This window comes from Protopterus annectens, chromosome 2.part0 (genome assembly GCF_019279795.1).
Source record: "Protopterus annectens isolate FY-2018-M chromosome 2.part0, PAN1.0, whole genome shotgun sequence".
In the NCBI taxonomy this organism is placed as follows: Eukaryota; Metazoa; Chordata; order Ceratodontiformes; family Protopteridae; genus Protopterus; species Protopterus annectens.
In genome coordinates, this window is record NC_056728.1 from 1,337,102,173 (window position 1) to 1,337,121,272 (window position 19,100).

At 41.2% G+C, this 19,100-nt stretch overlaps 1 protein-coding gene across 3 annotated transcripts in view; it reads right to left on the minus strand.

Moving 5' to 3' along the window:
- LOC122793475 (myosin VIIA and Rab interacting protein) overlaps positions 1 to 19,100 on the minus strand; it is a 2,819,605-nt gene that overhangs the window by 2,380,418 nt on the left and 420,087 nt on the right. The gene's annotated exons all lie outside the window — the stretch shown is intronic.

Sequence of the window (19,100 nt, forward strand, 5' to 3'; positions counted from 1 at the left end):
CATATACCCTCCGTATGACCCCTGTGGTGCATGTGATACCTGCACAGTAATGTGTTGTGGCAATCTCACTAGTGATGAGTTGTATTCCTGGCCCTGCCAAGTGTGTCAATGAGTGTGCGTCCCTGTGAGAGTGTGGCTGTGTTGTCGCTGGCACCTGTTCATGTGGACAGGCACGTGTACTACACCTACTGTATAGCTACCATATCCCTGTTGCAGATGTCACTCACCATCATATATACGTTCTGAGGGCTCCTCGCCATGTAACCTATGTGGTGCATCCAATAACTGCATGGAAATGTGATAGCACTACATAGTCGTCAGGGGTTTGATACCCTGTGCTGGTAGGTGTGTGACACAAACATGCTTAGGTTTTACTCTCCCACCCCTCCCTGACTTGTCTTTGACTCTGTCTGCCTCTCTCACTCCCTCTCTGGTGGATGTGGAGACCTACACCTGCTTTGCTTAGGCAGCAGCATGGGTATTTTAAGTGATGCTCATGATCAGCTGATACCCTCTGCATGAATTGCAGCCCTCCTCTAGCTGATTGCATGTGGAACAGCTGTGGTAACATTCCCATAGCCAATTGCATGGAAACACACTCCAGTATCTAGAAACATCATGTTGGTGTTGGGCCTTTCCATTCCCTGTGAGCAGGAACTCAATCTGTTGTTTGGCAAACAGCATCTCAGATGGATTAGGGATTTACCTCTAAAAACATACACTGTGGAAACAGGGGAACACACAGGAGGGGGGTGTGCCTGACCTGACTACAGACTGTAAGTGCTGCTATACTGCATTTGGAGTAATGTTGGTTTAACAGGGTGTGTGTAGATATGGCTGTCCTACATGTTGCAATACCTGCCATGGCAGTGCTCTGTGTATGAGGAATCCCTATTCATCTGCAGACTGGGCAGTGCGTTGTGCCTTTGGTTTCATGTGTTACCCACAGAGCACCTATCTGTGAACTGCAGAAGAAGATAGTGTGAGGATTGCAGTCTGTAGATGGTGGAACCGTGACAGTTACTGACTTCATATCCCTCATAGGACATATGTTGCAACAAACCCTGTTACAACAGTAAATGTATGAGGTTATCACAGCAACATGTCAATATTGGCCCTGTGTATGTGCTTCCAGACACACCTCTATCAACCTTTGTACATATTCCAAGTAGTAAAAAGTTTAATATACAGCAAACAAATCCTTAAGATACACTAGCGCTTTCACCAATAGGCTTTCATCAGGTGTGATGTGTTAATACATGTCACTTCCTTTTAAATCCACATTTAAAATCACATGACCAAAATATCTAAAATATTTAAAGAAACATATCTTAAAAATCTTATAACTAACTTATATAAATTACATAAAATGTCATTCAAGGCAAATATTATTACTTACGTAATGGTCTAGATCTCAAAGTTGGTCTCAAGGGAATACAATCATTTAATCCTTGTCCAACATTAGCTCTCAGTTTTATAATCCATTGAGTCTCTAACTCCTCTGTTCTTAATCTAACATCACCCCCCCCACCCGTTTGTTTACATCATTCTTACCTATTACCATAAAGCTAAAACAATGTGTGGGGTCAGTCTGTGCTGTGTGTTTTGCCAGAGCATTGAACATGCTCTTTTTATTTATATGGTACAAATGTTCTCTAATTCTATCTTTTAACATTCTGTCAGTTTTACCGATGTAGAATTTTGTACATATTTTACACACAGCCAAATAGACTATATGTACAAATAAAAATAATATTTGCCTTGAATGACATTTTATGTAATTTATATAAGTTACTTATAAGTTACTGATGAGGCCTATTGGTGAAAGCGCTAGTGTATCTTAAGGATTTGTTAGCTGTATATTAAACTTTTTACTACTTGGAACCTGGAGCCTTGCCTGTGCTAGTTTTATACTTCAGTTTTGCTCTTTTTCTCAAGTGCAGGTACCTGGATTTTGGGTGGTGGTTGTATTTGTAGCTGCAACCTTTGTACATATGTCAAGCATTAAGAAGTGCATATGTGCTGTACACCATAATTAGTAACATCATATCTGATAACAAGCCAGTGAGATATCAGACTGCTACACGTTATGTACAGTAGGGGTTATATTTGATGACATAACCTGGACATTCTGTGGTTGTGTGTACAGTACAGAGGTCTGTCTACTTATGGTGAATGTTGACAGTGTGTGTAATGTTAGTATGTACCTTGGCCTGTGTACAGACTGTGGTAGATGTCATTGTTCTTGGTCCCGTCCTATCTGATGTTACATGCTGCTCCACTGTATGTCACCATATTGGCTTACATGTTTGTAGGACCATACACACACATGTCCCATACCACAGACAGGCATCGGACTACACTGTGACACAGCCCAGTATATGTAGGGTTTGTGTGTGAATGGCACATATGAGGATGGTGTTGAACAGATAGTCCATATACTGTAATAATATGCTAGCATACCATATGTGGCTGTGGTTGTGTTCACATTGGATGTAGCTATGCACTGTCACACAGGTGTATCTTACCCTGTGCTGTGACATGCCTGTAGAGCCTGCTATATATGCAGGTACATGTGCATTCCCCCATAGGAAATATAGGCCAGTGTTCAGCCAGTCTGCCTGTAGCCTGCACAGTGCTTTATTACATGCCTAGCAGCTTAGTGTACTTACCCAGTGAGATGTAATGTCCAGATACTTGCCAGATGTACTGCTGCCGGGCCTCCCTTAACAGTCATATATGTCAGAGCAGTGGGATGCTGTACAGATGTATGTCAATATCTAGTGAGTAGTATGCAGCCATGGCACCTCTGTACCCGTGGTTAATATGTGTCTGGACAGACAGGGGTGTGTAAATGCATAAATTATAGGCTATATTTATACCAGTCGTTACGTGTTATACCCATCTACATGGCTGTTAACATCCACATTGTCAAGCTTGGTCCACATGTTTTGCACTGTGTATACCTCTGGACTGTCCAGTGTGTGTCAGAATGTCCACATATATTGGCAAATATCTCTGCCATAGCCGACAGTAGCACTACGTGCTAGCAGCGGTACTGTACTATGATGTCCTTAGGATGTTTGTCAGTAGGCAATGGCGCACATGTGAAAAGCAGATGTGACCTCCCACACACACCATGTCTGTGAAGACAATCACCATTACAGTAGCAATAGTCTGCTGATATACCTGCTAGACATACTTGACATCCCCTTGCTCTACATAATTGGGACTATAGGGGCTGAGGTAGGCCTACAGTCCATGTTCAGGGCATATGATGGAAATATATGTATATATAACTATCCAGATATCTATACAGATATATACACATATACATACCGACATATATAGATGGATATGTATTTATACATAGATATACATATACACCCCAGATATATACATGTACAGAGCAATATATGGCTACACATATACAGATAGTGATACATATGCACATATATGTACATCACGCTGCCATTCCTGCCAGCAGTCCACTGCTGTTGTATCCCCCACACTTACAGTGGGGCTGGGGCCATATATGTGTGGGCTTCACCTACACCATACATGTGTGCCCATATGCACTCCAGAAGCCAGTGTATGTAACAATGGTTATGGGCTTGTATTATTGAGTCTGGGGGGAAATGCACCATAAATAACCTAGGCTGTTACAATATGTGGGGGTATCAGGTGTGAGCTGCCTTAAGGTATTTGGATGTACAGTACCATACAATTCACCTATATTGACATTACTTACATAAATTGGGTTAATGCAGGCCTACAGCCTCCCACCACACAGACTGTTCTGTTTGTCAGTGTGCTTGTGATGGTGTCAGTTATGCCTTGTTATGTAACAGTTACATCCCATTTGATCAACTGACGTCTTTGCCACCTAGTGATTGTGTACAGAGTGTAGATAGAGGCTGCTGAACTATACACCTGCATTACCTACTGTTGATTGTTTGGTATCCTGTGGCCCAGCCTGTCTTTACTATTGTACTGTTTGAAGGGCTTGGCCTGACCAGCAACAGTTGTGAACCTTTCCAGATTACTGTATTAGTATAACTGTTTCACAGTCGCATTACTCTGTTTATATGGATGTCAGTGTCTGAACGGCTATACGACATGGCATATAAATCTGTAATAGTACAAATAATGGTTTTCCATTTCTGCAGACCTGAGTGTGGTGTTTTATCCTATGACCTCTCTGTGGGTATATGTTGCAGGCAACGACTGTCATTTGTATGAGTGGCTCATCCAATGTCCAGTTGTTAAGATGCTAATTGTAGGCATAGTGGCTCTTCCATATTTTGTGCACCTACTACATAAGTATCTTACTGTACATATCTCTGAATGTGTATGTGTAGTCACATGTATATATATATATATATATATATATATATATATATATATATATATATATATATGTGTGTGTGTGTGTGTGTGTGTATATCTGCATCTGCATATATGTGTCTGTGTATATCTATCCTGGGGATGTTGATAGCTTCCAGTATTTACATTTCCTATGGGAGCCAGACTGTACTGCATGATATGTTACCAATACCAGCCTGACATCATACAGGTGGGATGTAGTACTTTTAACATCTTGCGCCCATGCCATGGCAGGCCCTGGTTATGGGATGTGCAACACTTGGTAGTGTATTGCAGGGCGGATGTGTTTCGCTGTCGGGGGGGTGGGTATACCTATTCATACAAGACGTATATTGTTTGGGGCCTCTCAACCCATTAATGGTGCATGTGGACATATATGTTTTAGTTAATCTCCCATTGATATCTACACATGTATGTCCATATATACCTATAGATATATATATATATATATATATATATATATATATATATATATGCATATATCCACTTACATATATAGTTATGTCCATATATACCTACATAGATATATATCTGCTTACATATATATAGCTTTCTGTGTATGTTGACATACAGGTGTAGATATATATATATATGTGTTGATGTGGCCATTTGCATTTATATATCTCCAGATATATTTATATATATGTGTATATATATATATATATATATATATATATATATATATATATATATCTACATATATAGATATGTTGTATCTGTTTAGATATTAATATATTTACACACACATACATCTAAATGGTGGAAAACATTCTCTGTACTGTTTAATGTCTGGGCTGGATGATATGTTTGTGAAAACATCAGGGTTATGTATATCTGGCATGGCTCAGTGGCAAATAACTTTGTCTATGGTGTGCAGGGTCCTGGATTCGTGCCTTCCACAGGCTGTTTATTTTGTTGCTGGGCAGAACATGGGCCGTTGGATACAGAGTGATTAAGGCACTTTAAAGCAGTTGTAAGCAGGTTTCCATGGGTTTGAGCAGAGGTAAGCACTGCTAATATATATATAATACAGTTTCTTATACTCTGTTAGCTTCTGTATTACTTAACCTGTGTAGGCATTGCTTACCCCCCACACAAACAGGCTTAAACCAGCTTACTGCTGCTTAAAAGTGCATACTCCCACTTACCCCCACACTAATTTCTTGAAAAGAAAAGAGGGTTGATAGGAAAGTGGTGAAAAAGGGGCACAAAGAGGGAAAGACAGTAGGGAAAATAGCTAGGGATGTGCAGGAAGGGTGTAGGGAAGGACCATAGCTGCCCATTTCTTCTACAGCAACAGCTGTGCATATACACTGAATTTGGAGGTAGGTTTGGACACTCAAACCCCTGGGAGAGGAGTGAGGACAACAATAACAAGTTGTGATGCCAATTCGACTGGATTACATGTGTCCAGTGGACACGTATGCAAAATGACAGCTATGTATGGGGCGAAATGTTTTTGTGGGAACAGATTGCCCTTTTTTTTTTCAGGTGAGAGTGGGATGTTGGGAAGGGGTAGTAGGTATATTTGGGGAGGTAGGTTGGGTAGGTTAACAGACAAGACAAACAAGACACATACAGGGACGGTATATGGCACATGTGGCGGGTAAACACCTTGATGGGGAGGGGTGTTGGGATATCAGAAGCCCACAAGCCCCCTAGTGGTAACAGTGGGACTGAGGTCCCCACCCATGGGCAGTCACCATTGCACCTTCACAGCCCTGAAGGTGGCTGTGCTGGGAGCCGAGTCGCAGAGCCAGGCTGACTCTCTAATCACAACACGAGACACTCAAGCTGGCGTAGAAGATCACCAAACTGCTCCTTAATCACTCTACACACCACGACCCTGGCCTGGCGATGGGTGACAGGTGCCTGTCCGCGCCCACCACGAGGGGGGGTGAGCCCCATCCCCTGAGGCGGTTCCACCCGAAGGTGGTGCAGGACCAAAAGACAGGGAGGTCCCAGGTTGGGCCACAGACATGCTGGTGCCCGGTGCCACGGCCAGCTGAGGTGGAACAGGTGGGTCCGCTGGGATTGGCCTTCCCAAACATCCTATGGTATTTACATTTCATCATCATTTGTGGGTTAGTAATAGTCAGCACATTCCATGGTTAGGTATAACAGCATGCATAGATATTCCCATTAACCCAGACACCAGATACGGAACAGTTGCATAGCAAACAGAACACATGCATATATGGGACCACAGTGGTAATAAGAACAGCATGCAGGTACACTGATGGCATCATGCCAGCAATGTTGGAATAATTCAATATAGCACATGCATGGGAGCTATTAACATTTTATCAAACAATTGGACATTATCAGAACATAGGTGTCATTACATACCGGTTGGGGTGGGTATGTTGATTAATGTTGGAGATATGGTGGGGGGGGGGGGATGTCAATTAGCAACTAGTATATTCCTGTAGTCCACATTACTTTCCTAGTCAGTGCTGTTATCTGTACCTTACAAGTCTTACTACACTACCCTACAGCCTTAGTTTGGACAGTGATATGGCTGTCGCCATCATTACACATGAACCGGTATTACCTGCAGTATACACCTTGTACCTGGTATACCTGTGGAGAGAATGTTTGTTAACACTAACTAACTGTTTGTACACATACTCACGGATTCCGGGTTGATGTTTTGCACTATGCTATCCAACTCTTCCTGCACAGACTCTGGCCAAGTGTCGACCACATGCTGGTGTGCCTGGACATATTTAGAATATTGCCCTCTTCCACCTTTAGTGACCTGACACAGACATATACATGCTTTCCTACACAGTGATATTATGTAGCACAGTGTGGGTGACAGTGACCAGTGATACTTTATTATTCAGAGGAACTGCAACACTCACAATTCCCTACAACACCAGAGTGAATAGTACCACTACAGGTTATAATGGTCTGTATTTCACAGCACAGTGTTCATATCTAATGTACCTGTGGGAGCAATGTTTGTGAGCACTACTTGACTGTTGCCACACAAAGTTCCAGATTACACATTAGTATCATGCACATACATCTCACTATGTTACTGTACACACTCTAGTTACAGCTTGACAGCATGGGAGTGTAGATAGGACATACTTGACATATTACTCCCCTAATAGTTTTGGGGTTGCTACTGTGACAGGTGTGTTCTCATAGATGTTAGACAATCACTTCTATTCCCTGTTTGCTGGCTAAACATCTGGGATCATCCCACAGACTTACCAGGGTGACAGGCAGCAGATACAGGCACATATACTGGACATTCTGGCCTCATCTGTACAGTTATGGGGTATGAATCTGTATGCAGCCTAATTCCACTCCCAGGATTCAGACCATGGTTTTGTCTGCTACAACTTAAACAATGTCCATCACAGTTGTGTCTGCTATATAGATATTGATGTATATCTCCTATCTACTTTTGCATTTTGACCTTGTATTACAACACTCTTATACAGATTTCCTAGGCAGTTTTATGTTGTAGGACAGGGTGGGATGATCCCTGACATGTAAACAGGGAAAATGCAGACAACAAAAACTGAATAGCACATGCAACTGGGCTGTGCCTTGAACAATACAGGTTTTATACTAGCAATTAATTTACTACTACTTTTATTTTTATTTCCTATGACAGTAAATGCATGAGTATTACTGACCTGCCTCACATCACAACCTCGCCAGGTGAGTGATGTGGGCCTCCTGGCTCGCAACCTGTTCAATTGCAGCTGTGGGTGACATAAGAGGAATATTTAGCCATACCTATCCATGATATACCTGAGCCGGCAATTATTACACACATACTGGGGTGATACTTACACATGTCAGGAACATACCCTGGTGCTCTAGCCTCTTGGAGCCACTCATCCAAGAGGTCCCCCTTATGTTGCTTCAGGTTGGCATAGTGGTGCCTGACCTGCTCACCACTTCAGGGTATGCCAGTGGCACTGGTGAGGTCACGGGTGAGATGGTCCCAGGCCTCTGCCTTATATTGGGAGCCCTGGTACTGGCCCTGCAGCAGTCTCTGAGCATGGTCTTTAACTAGGAGTCCTGCCATGACCTTGGACTCCTGGATGCACCAGCGCTGCACCCGGAAGCGCACACCTTCTCCCCTTACTGCCATAGTGCCTGCAAGGGGAAGCTACAGCCAGTTATGAGATGTATTTCCACCTCTTGGGTTTAAGTAGGGCCAATTTCCCGCACTTTTCCGTGATTGGCCGGTTTTGAAAAGGCTAAGCTATGGGCAAACCTGCTTACCTAGGGTTGGCATTGTTTAAAGGGGTATACCACTGGGCACATTAAGTTAGCTGGTCTACATATTGCTTACACCTCCTAAGCTGGCCTGTGCAATGCTTAGCGTTGCTTACATTAGACTTTGCATTATATTTCCTTTTGGGCATTGATTTCTTATTCATTGTATCTTGTATATCTGCCAGGTATCCACGATTAATGTGTACGTACACTCTATGGGGCCCTTGTGTTTTATTGGGGACTTCAACACTCTATTACAATTACACCTCATTTCTGGGCTTACTGCTGTAATCCAGTTCACATATTTATGTTATGGAACATATAACTGTATACTGATTCCTTTCACAGGTTCAGTTTGGTTTTACTGTGGTGAGGACTTGTTTGCTGATACCTCATTCTTCTGTACTTCTGTGATGGCTTGGTGGTTAACTATTGTGACTATGGTGTATGGGGTTCTGGGTTCGAGACCTGCATGGTTGTTTATTTTGTTGATGGCCAGAACAAGGGCAGTTGGATACAGAGTGATTAAGTCACTTTTGAGCAGTTGTATGCGGATTTGCCTGAGGGTAAGCACAGCTAACCTGCCGTTACATCTGCTTATAGGGAGTTAGCTTTAGAATTGCTTAGCCAGTGTAGGCATTGCTTACAGCTGCGCAAACGGGCTTACGCCCACTAACTAGTGCTTAAATATGCTTACTACTGCTTATTTGTGCTTAAACCTGCTTACTAGTGCCTTATTCATTATGAGACTGGTGCCTCACATCTGCATTTACTGCAGTACTCCAGTTCATAAAAATATATTATTTAGTGGGTTATGCAACATAAATATTACTCATAACATGCTTTGCCATGGTACATGGAATCAGCTGCAGTGGGACTCGAACCGGGAATGCCTGCTCACTACACTATTGCTATGCTGCTTCATTTGCATATATCTTCCTTGTTATCCACTTCAGCCATTTAAGCTACATTAACCGTAGCTAAGCGATGGGCACACCCGCGCATCTACAGTTAGCTTTAATCAGATTTAAAAAAATAAATAAATGATTTCTTCATTTTATTTATATGTACTGTTGCTGTTGTACACATGGGGGACTGTTGGTGGGGATATGCGGACACCTATGAGTGGTCTCGCTCATTTCTTATCCCTTTCTGCTGTTCTGCATTGTGGGGGGTGTATATTCTGAGGGCTCTGCTCTCAGACATGCCCCCAGCACTCTTACACGCACCGTGTAAGATTAGGAGCTCAGGCAGCGTGCCTCATTATTATGTATGGCGCACTGCCGTCCTGCTCCTAAATGGTCGCTTCCGTGCAGGACTAAGCTAGTCCTTCATGGAAGATTAGTAAATCTGGGGGACTGTTTACAAGTGGTGGAACTTTATACAGCACTAAATCTTACAGAGTGCTACCTGAAACTACTGCTTCCTAGTGAACTGTTGTAAAATATATTGCAGGCACAAGCAAATCTTTCTAAATGTTGAGTTGTTAAAATAAGTAACTGTTATGCCTGTTGTCTTCCCATCTAACAGTAGACACTCCATTTATTCCCTATTAGGCAAGAATGGATCATCATGGAGCAATTATTTTGGTGGCCACCATCGGATTTCTTGCTATGTCCTGATGTCTCCTCTGCATGTCATATAAGCACTCAGGTAAGGACATGCAATGGATGCTGCATGAGGGCAACACCAACTTCTGCTGGTAACACAGCCTCTCAGTCAACCCTGCCCTCCCACTTTGAGGGGAAGGTTCCTGCTATGTCCCCCTGCCCTCTCACTTTTTTTGAGGACATTTTCTGCTGAGTCCATAGACTCCACAGAAAGGTCATGAGTAAGATATGCACCTCAAATCTCCCTTCAGGAGAAGAAAACAAGCTATATATCCATTCCTCTCCTATTCTTCCCCAGCTGGCTCTTCCAGCACTTGGGACATGATATGAACCCAATCTGGTTGGGTCATAGTCAGGGTTCTTTCATATTATGCCATTGAGCCAGACGTTGTATCACATTCTTGCACACTATCCACTCTTTCAGTACATGTTGAAACAAAAATAAATCATGATTATCACTTTGTTCTGCCACATGCATTCTTTTTAGCTGCAAAGACAAGTTCTGCATTTTGCATACCTCAGCAGCATGATCTTTTTGTCAATTTTTTACACAACTGACAGAATTCAGGGCATATTAATTAATGTTGCTGATAAATACACATATTGCAGTCCTTATTGAAGACATTTGTTTTATTCTTTTTATGATATTCATGGCTGTCATAGATCCTTCTTTAATCTTGCTTTGATTTTACATGCAATTTTACATAATTCTAAATCATCTATTCGCTGTTTTACCTGAAACAAAGTAGTTTCACTTGTTCTACATACAACTATTACTTTAATACTAAATCTGCTTCTCACAGCAATGTACCTCTTATTTAATCCTTTTGAATGCCACACAGACTAATAAACCACTAACTTACCCAACTCTGCTTTTTTTTGCTAGTTTCTTTAATTTATAAACCTAAGCAAAGATATTTTCCATAAGACGTCTGCCCACAATAAGAACAGAGATGACAAACATATGTCAGATTTGTTTTTCTTGGCTCACATAAAATATGACAATTCTAGTTTTTTCCTTTTTGTTATGTCAGACTGAAGTCTCTTTGAAGAATTTTGAGTACTTGTCCAAACAGATCTCATCAGCAGCAAATTGTACCAAACTGTTCTTCCAAGTTGGGGAGGTTGTACAATCTAACCTGTCTCACCATCCAGAATAATGTATCTAGTGAATAGTATTAACTTGTTGCTTGCTATTTTGTTATCAAGCTTACCTGGATCACATCAGAAGCCCCAAAGAATATGCACCACAGCTGTCACAATACCCCTGGGGTGTTTAGGTTGTCATCAATTTGTTGTATTTCCTATTCCCAGTCATAAAGACCAAGGTTTCCAATATGTGCAATGCTATGTGCAGATTGGATCCTTGCCCTCCTATGTTTAGTCTGAATTGCGTGGCGGCCATAGATCCCTTTAATAGAACATCTTCACCTTACTAGGACACAAAGTATTCCTAACTCAATTAAATGAGCCATTAATTGATCCTATCCTCAAAAAGACATGTCATTATCATGATGATCTAACAAACCTTCACTTTGTGCAAGCGTTGCTTCAGAAATGACAGCAACTTCAGCCAGATCCTTATCTTAGAGTTAATGACAATAAATACTCTTTCTAGCCTGGGTCTTAGTCAACATTCAGAGGACCTGTAATTTATCCATTCTTAGAATTCTGATAATCATCTTAAAGTTAGCATCACCAAAATGTATTGCAATCATTCATGCTACCCTTCGGGATTCAGCAGCTTACCTTTTGCATCACAATATTAATTACTGTGGCGGCAAATCCCAACTGGTATGAAAAAATCTATGTTTCGGTGTGATTAATGACAATGAGCAGACACTGAAGGCCCATATTTTGCTGGATGTAAATTTTTTCCACCTGTGAAACATAAGCACCTTATAACATCTGTTATCTCCCCATAATTCTGCATACTTTTGGGAACTTAACAATCTGTGAAAAATTCTGCAGCCCAGCTACATGGAGGTGAGTTCTAGGTACAATGAGTATGCTTAATATCATAAGGAGACAATACATTTATCTAGTCTACCATTTAGGTGCCTCAACTGTCTACCTTCCCTTCGTCCACACCTTTCTGTTTACCTCTCTTCCACCTGTCCGATGTCCTTGAGTGACTCTGTGGATTATCTGCTTATCAAAATTTCAGGACTCCATTTCATGGATCCTCAACCCACGCTGTGAAAAAGTTACTTTCTCTTCTGTTCTTCCTGTTCAGAATGGCCACCTACATCTCCATGATATAAGCAGTATCTTGCCCCTCAGAGAAGAGCTCTACCTCATCTGCTCATATTACTTACCCTCTATCCCACACATAAACTTTGAATGCCTATCAAACAGCATATTATTATCTACATAGTTATGGCTCTTTAGTCTCCCTGGTCTCAGAATTCAGACTTCATGGAGCTGTAAGTCATTCCATTGATGTTGCTTGAATCCTACTGGATCTACTCATTTGCCTATCAGGATCCATATCGTTCTAGCACTGACCAGTTTTAAGCATTTGCTTACAATGCATTTACCTGAACTGCCTCTTGAATAGCTGCTTTTACCATGAGTGCTACTGCTTTATTTAACAAAACAGTATCATTATATTGAGTTATTACTGTTCTTACTACTAATTTTATTGGCTGCTTTACCAGGAGCTTTATCATTTTCATGTTAATGTTTCTCTAATAACCTAATTTACATTTTCTAGTACAACAACAACAACTGTTGTGTTTTTATTTTAGTCTGTGCAATGTTTGGGTTCAAGTCCATGTGATTTTTTTGGGGGGCTGTAAATGCACCATACATCAAAATAAGCAAATGAAAGTGATTCTTCTTCTCTAGCATATTTCTGCAACCGTGCAATATTTGAGTTTACTTTAATGAAATAATGGATGTGGTTACACGGTGAGGTACTGCCAGTTTGTAAGCTTTACATTTCTAATTGTGCAACAGTATACAGAAAACAAGACCACAGAGCTTGCATACTGGCATATTTTATGCTGTAATGGCACCAAAATATTAACGGAACAGTATCGTATGCACCCTTTCCAGGGACATTTTGTTCTCATTTATTCATGATGACTGCAACCTTTCTTGCATATGCAATTTAACTGTGCAGTCTTCCACTAAGACTGTCTGTACCACTGTTTTGCCCAACATACTCATGGCATCTTACTCATATCTAGACTTGTACTTATGTGACAGCATGTGTGCATATCTGCAGAGTTATGAGTAGTCTCAGGTGTGAATGTGTGTGTCTGCCCCGGTGGTCACAGTAAGGGGGTTAGTTAGTGGATAGGTGGAGTAGGTCTGTGTGTGCATCGTATTCATGGGTGCAATCTGGTGAGGGGGGTTGTCTGATCTACAATAAATGTCTGTGTGTGTGAGGGACTGAGAGAGAGAGAGAGAGAGAGAGAGTGTGTGTGTGTGTGTGTGTGTGTGTGTGTGTGTGTGTGTAGGGAGGGTCTCTTCTATACCTTTAAATTCCCCTGCATTTACAACCAAATCCTGTAGTACTTTGGGGGCGCACCAGACACCATGGACTTTTAAGTATTATGCGTTGTCTTGTAAGACATTTAGAACAACAAGATTTGCTGCACAAAGCGTTTTCTGTAGAATAGGAAGTATGAGGGGGAAACATTAAACAAAAGGGACACTTTTTAAATATTACTCTAAGTAACTTAAAAAGGCAACAGAACAACAGGTTTTTCATCACAAATCATTTTCTGAACAATAAGAAGTGTGAAACTCTAATATCTGGCAATAATGACTGACTGTAATCATATGTGATTTAAAAGGGACAAGGCAATTATAAGAGGCAAAATTAGGAATGATCTGTTAAATTATGGACAGCTGATAAGTGAGTGTGTGTGTGTGTGTGTGTGTGTGTGTGTGTGTGTGTGTGTGTGTGTGTGTGTGTGTGCGCGCATCTGTGTCAATGAAATGCATGGGTCACCAGTGGTGATTACCTGAGGGAAGTGCTAGTTAGTACTAGGATAACATTATGCAATTCAGAGACTTACAATTTAGTTGATAATGAACTCTTTCCTTGTCGCGACTAATCATCGTCATGAATCACATTTTTTGCAGTTATGGAAACTGATCTTTTGGAGTACAGCAGTTTGGAGATGCAATGGGGTTCTTTCTGTATTCAAGCCTTGGTTGTAATAGAAAGGTGTCTACGACCTGATATCCTTGACAGTGAAAAACTGTCCCAAGGTTGAACATATTTATTTATCGACTTATTTACTTATTTTCAGTTAGTCAATACGGTACATGGACTGACAGAATGGCCCTTTTCAGCCACAACTTAGGCCTTAGACAATCAGATATAATTTTACAATAAAGAACAAGCATTGCATGGTCTAAGTTTCAGACATCACAGTACACAGATCAACAATTTACAGAAAATATTATTTATATGTTACAATAGAATATGGTTAACACAATAGTTTATAATGCAAAGTGTTGGTTAAGCATAAAGTAAACAGCAACATAAATGTAGCTGTTTTAAGTAGCTAATTATTTGCACTGCAGTGTTTTTAGTGAGAAAGTTACATTGATGTGGGGAAACATACACTGGAGTTTGAGAATGGAACAGTATGGAGAAAGAGGGAAAATTATATAGAATAGTGTATATGGTTTGAATACAGGATAAAGACAGTTAGTGACTTGGAGCATCACCAGGCAATGCTCCCAGGCTACATTTAGAAATGGTCCATGTGGACTAGTGCTAGATCTTTCTGAGTAAGCAAATAAAAATGAATAGATAAATAAGCTAGAAAATAGACTGAAGTTTTGAATGAAGTAAGATGTAAAAAGAAGAAAGGAATTGTGGAATGGAGTATGACTTGAATATATGGATAGCAGTAATTAGTTACTACAAAGTGCAGTTTGTAGGGAGGAAGCTAAATTACAATGAGCACACACACCCAATTTTATATATATATATATATATATATATATATATATATATATATATATATATGGGTCTACTTCAGATGTTCGACATTCAAAATGCCGATTTTCATATGGTCGAGACCATATGATCGACATTTTGAAATGTCGAACATCTGCTAAACAATGTGAAATGCACAAAAGCACTTCACTAACTGCGTTTAGCAGGAGGGCAAGCCCCCCTGCACCCCCCACACTCCCTGCTACTTAAATATTCCTACTCTGAGATTGCGCTACAGTGCAGAAAAGGGAAATCTCCCGGTTCCACGCTGTACAGGGATTTCTGCTATACATGTTTGAACTTTCAAAAGTTCGATCATATGGTCTCGGCCATATGAATGTCAAACTTTTGAAAGTTTGTTCATATGAAGTGGACCCATATAGCTATATACAGACACACACACACACACACACATATATATATATATATATATATATATATATATATATATACATACATATATATATATATATATATATATATATATATATATATATATATATATACATATATATATATAGATATACATGTGTCTAGCTATATGGGTCTATGTCATTTAAATGAATCCCAAATAGTCGACCCATTTGAAAGAAAAAATTATCTGGCTGAAAACTCATTTTATAGAAAAACTTCTCCAAAAAAAATCATCAAAATGTTTTTGCAAACCCCCACACCTCGCACACCCCTTTACTTATATATACTAACTCCATAGTTGCACAATTGCAAAGAAAACACCCCAGCACACACACACGCACACGCACACACACACACACGCACACACACACACACACACACACACACACACACACACACACACACACACACACCCGCCCACCCACAATGAATCAGTGCTGGAGTACAAACACAAGCATCTACAGATCTGGGGTTAGAACATGATACTGACCATTGCAGTCCACACATACTCTGCTAGACTCACTTCCCTAATAACTCCTATAACAAGAAATGACAATATTGCTTGCACACTTCTATATACATCTAAATTTTTCTATAAAATGCATCACATGAAACTGCACAATGCTGGTATTACCCCTCTTATGTACCCCTTACGGTGATGTACTAATGACAACACTGCACACTTTCTATATATGCCTACACGTTTCTATAAAATGCATCACATGAAACTGCACAGTGCTGGTATTACCCCTCTTATGTGCCCCTCATGATGATGGACTAGCTCCATAATCGATAGCTGCTGTCCATGTGAAGAAGATAAGTATGTTATGATTGTTTTGACATTGGACAGGGGCCACACTACCATAAACATGAAACCCTGATGACACACAGTCATATCTGAGGCAGACCATGTCTGCTATATGTCTGTGGGCCAGAGTTGCAAACATAATGCCTCTGTTTAAGCTGTGGATGATTACAAGTATGAAAAAATGCATTCTGTTCCTTCCCAACTTTATGGAACTGATACAGACCCAGAAGAGGTGGTTCCAGTTATTGTTCGAGAACATCCATGACAATGACATGCACTGTGCATGTCAGGTTGAATTTGTCCACCTCCACAGCACACTCAGTGGATATATGACCTCTGAGAGTAGTGGGCATACCTCTCAACCTCTTGGAGTAAGACATCTGGACAAAGCCATCAATAACGGGGGGACAAAGGTCCAAAAATAGTGTCAAGTTTTAAATATTGATCTTATAAACTTAGAAAATTGATAGGGCGGCTGCGGTGGTGCAGCGGTTAGCATTGCCACCTCACAGCAAGAGGTTATCTGGTTTGATCCTCAGGTGGGGTGCCTTCTGTGCAGAGTCTGCATGTCCTCCCTGTGGTCGCGTGGGTTTCCTTCCACATCCCAAAGACATGCTCTAGGTGGATTTGACACTCTAAATTAGCCCTAGCCGTGAGTGCATGTGTGTGCCTTCTGTGAAAGGTTGGGTGCTGGGCTAGCAACTTGACATCGTAAAACTCCACTGCCATTCATGAGCGGACAGGTGATCCACTGTGGTGACCCCTAACTGGGAAAAAGCCGAAAGAAGAAGAAGAAACTTAGAAAATTGATAGAATAACAGGTTTTGCATTATCATGAATTTTCTGAAGGGTATGAAGTTTGAAACTCAAATGACTGCCATTATTTTCTGACTTTCACCCTCAGTGATCTGCCAGAAAACCACACGTTTCTGAGAAATGGACCAAAAATATGAGGCAAAAATCTGGACATTCTGCACAAATTTGTACAGTTCTGAGGTATGGTAGTGTGTGTACAACCCAAAGAAAGGTTGAGGTCTACAACAAGCCCCCCCCCCTCAGGACATGAATGCAGTCCCCTGGAGTATCCAAATAAGTTCTCTGTGCAGAAATGTGTAGAGACCTCTCCCCTCCAACACAACAATCACAATCCAAATGTATACCACCCTGATACCTATATAGGAAGACGAAACCCATACATGATACAGAGGCCTTGGAAAAATCCTTACCTAAAGTGGACCCTGAATCAGGTAACATAGGTGCGCTTGCTGTAAACCTCATTAGTGCAACAAGCTCAAGACAGCAGACTTACTCAGTGGTACTGCAGGGCCCCCTCACTTTCCGACTACTTCAACAAAAGCACTCCACTTTACATATGAAACCCATTCAAAAAGGTGACTTTAAAACAGTACATGGACACACAAGTCATGCAGTCACACCATGAAGGGATGTGGTGGATAAGGTCTACTGCAGACATGCCTCTTAATTGTCCCAGTAGCCCCTACACTACTCCCCTCACAGTGGCAAACATATAACTACTGTGCCACTGATCATGTCAGCTAGACAAGTACAACTTAAAGGACTCACATAGTGTACTGCACACTTGATAGATGTACACTGCAGCATATGTGAGTTAGCTACCAGTACAATGAACACCTCCCTAGACTTTCATATCAACAGTGAGTGTCCGCATGGACAGGACATCCTCACATTCCACATTTGTGGCTAGATTTCTTATGTGGTCTGCCTGCACATCATATTCACTGCCACACAATACCTATCATGTACTGTAGTTGGCACAGTTACAACCTGTGAAACAGCACACAGGCATATTACTGGATATCATGCATGCCATCATTTTGCCTATATTTCACTCCATGATATGCCTTTGCAGGTGCCACATATAACTAGCAAACCAATGGTAAACATGCATTTCAACGATTCTAACCAATGGTAAACATGCATTTCAACAATACTAACCAATGGTATAACAACCTAAAGTATGGTTGTTGCCCACCATATGCTGACAGCTGTTTGTGATGCCAACAATTGCTTGTCTTGCTTTGGTGAAGAGCATTGACATTAACTATCTTTTGGATGCATACATACTAACACTATCCAAATCCACAGGGCACATTGTCATCCCTGTCCCATACAGCTTACCCACAGGGAACACTGGCACATACTCACAGTGCCCTATTATGTCTGATGGCACCATTTACAATCCCTGCCCCATGATATGATACATCTGCAGCCTTGTGCAAATGTTATCTATTAGGGGCATTTGACATTCTACACCTATAGGCAACAGGAATGGCTCTGGTATAGTGCCATACCTAGCAGCTTTTTATTCCATCTGTAAGAATGCCCATTAGACACAGGAGAGTCATTTTCTTTCTATTTCTTTGTTGCTATCCCTCTTTTATATGTTACTTGATGCTTGGTGTTTTGTTTCTCTCCATTTAAATTATAATTTTTGTAGTATATGCCATGGTGTGACTGTGGTGCACCAGTACTCCCTGCTCTGCCCCTGTACCAGTCTGGTACCAGCCATCTCACACCCTGCCTCTAGGACAGCCTCTCCATCAGATGACAGCGGACCTGGGGGTGGGGACTGAAGATGGCACAGTGTTCACTGTTTGACATGCACTGGAGGGGAGTGTTGTCACCC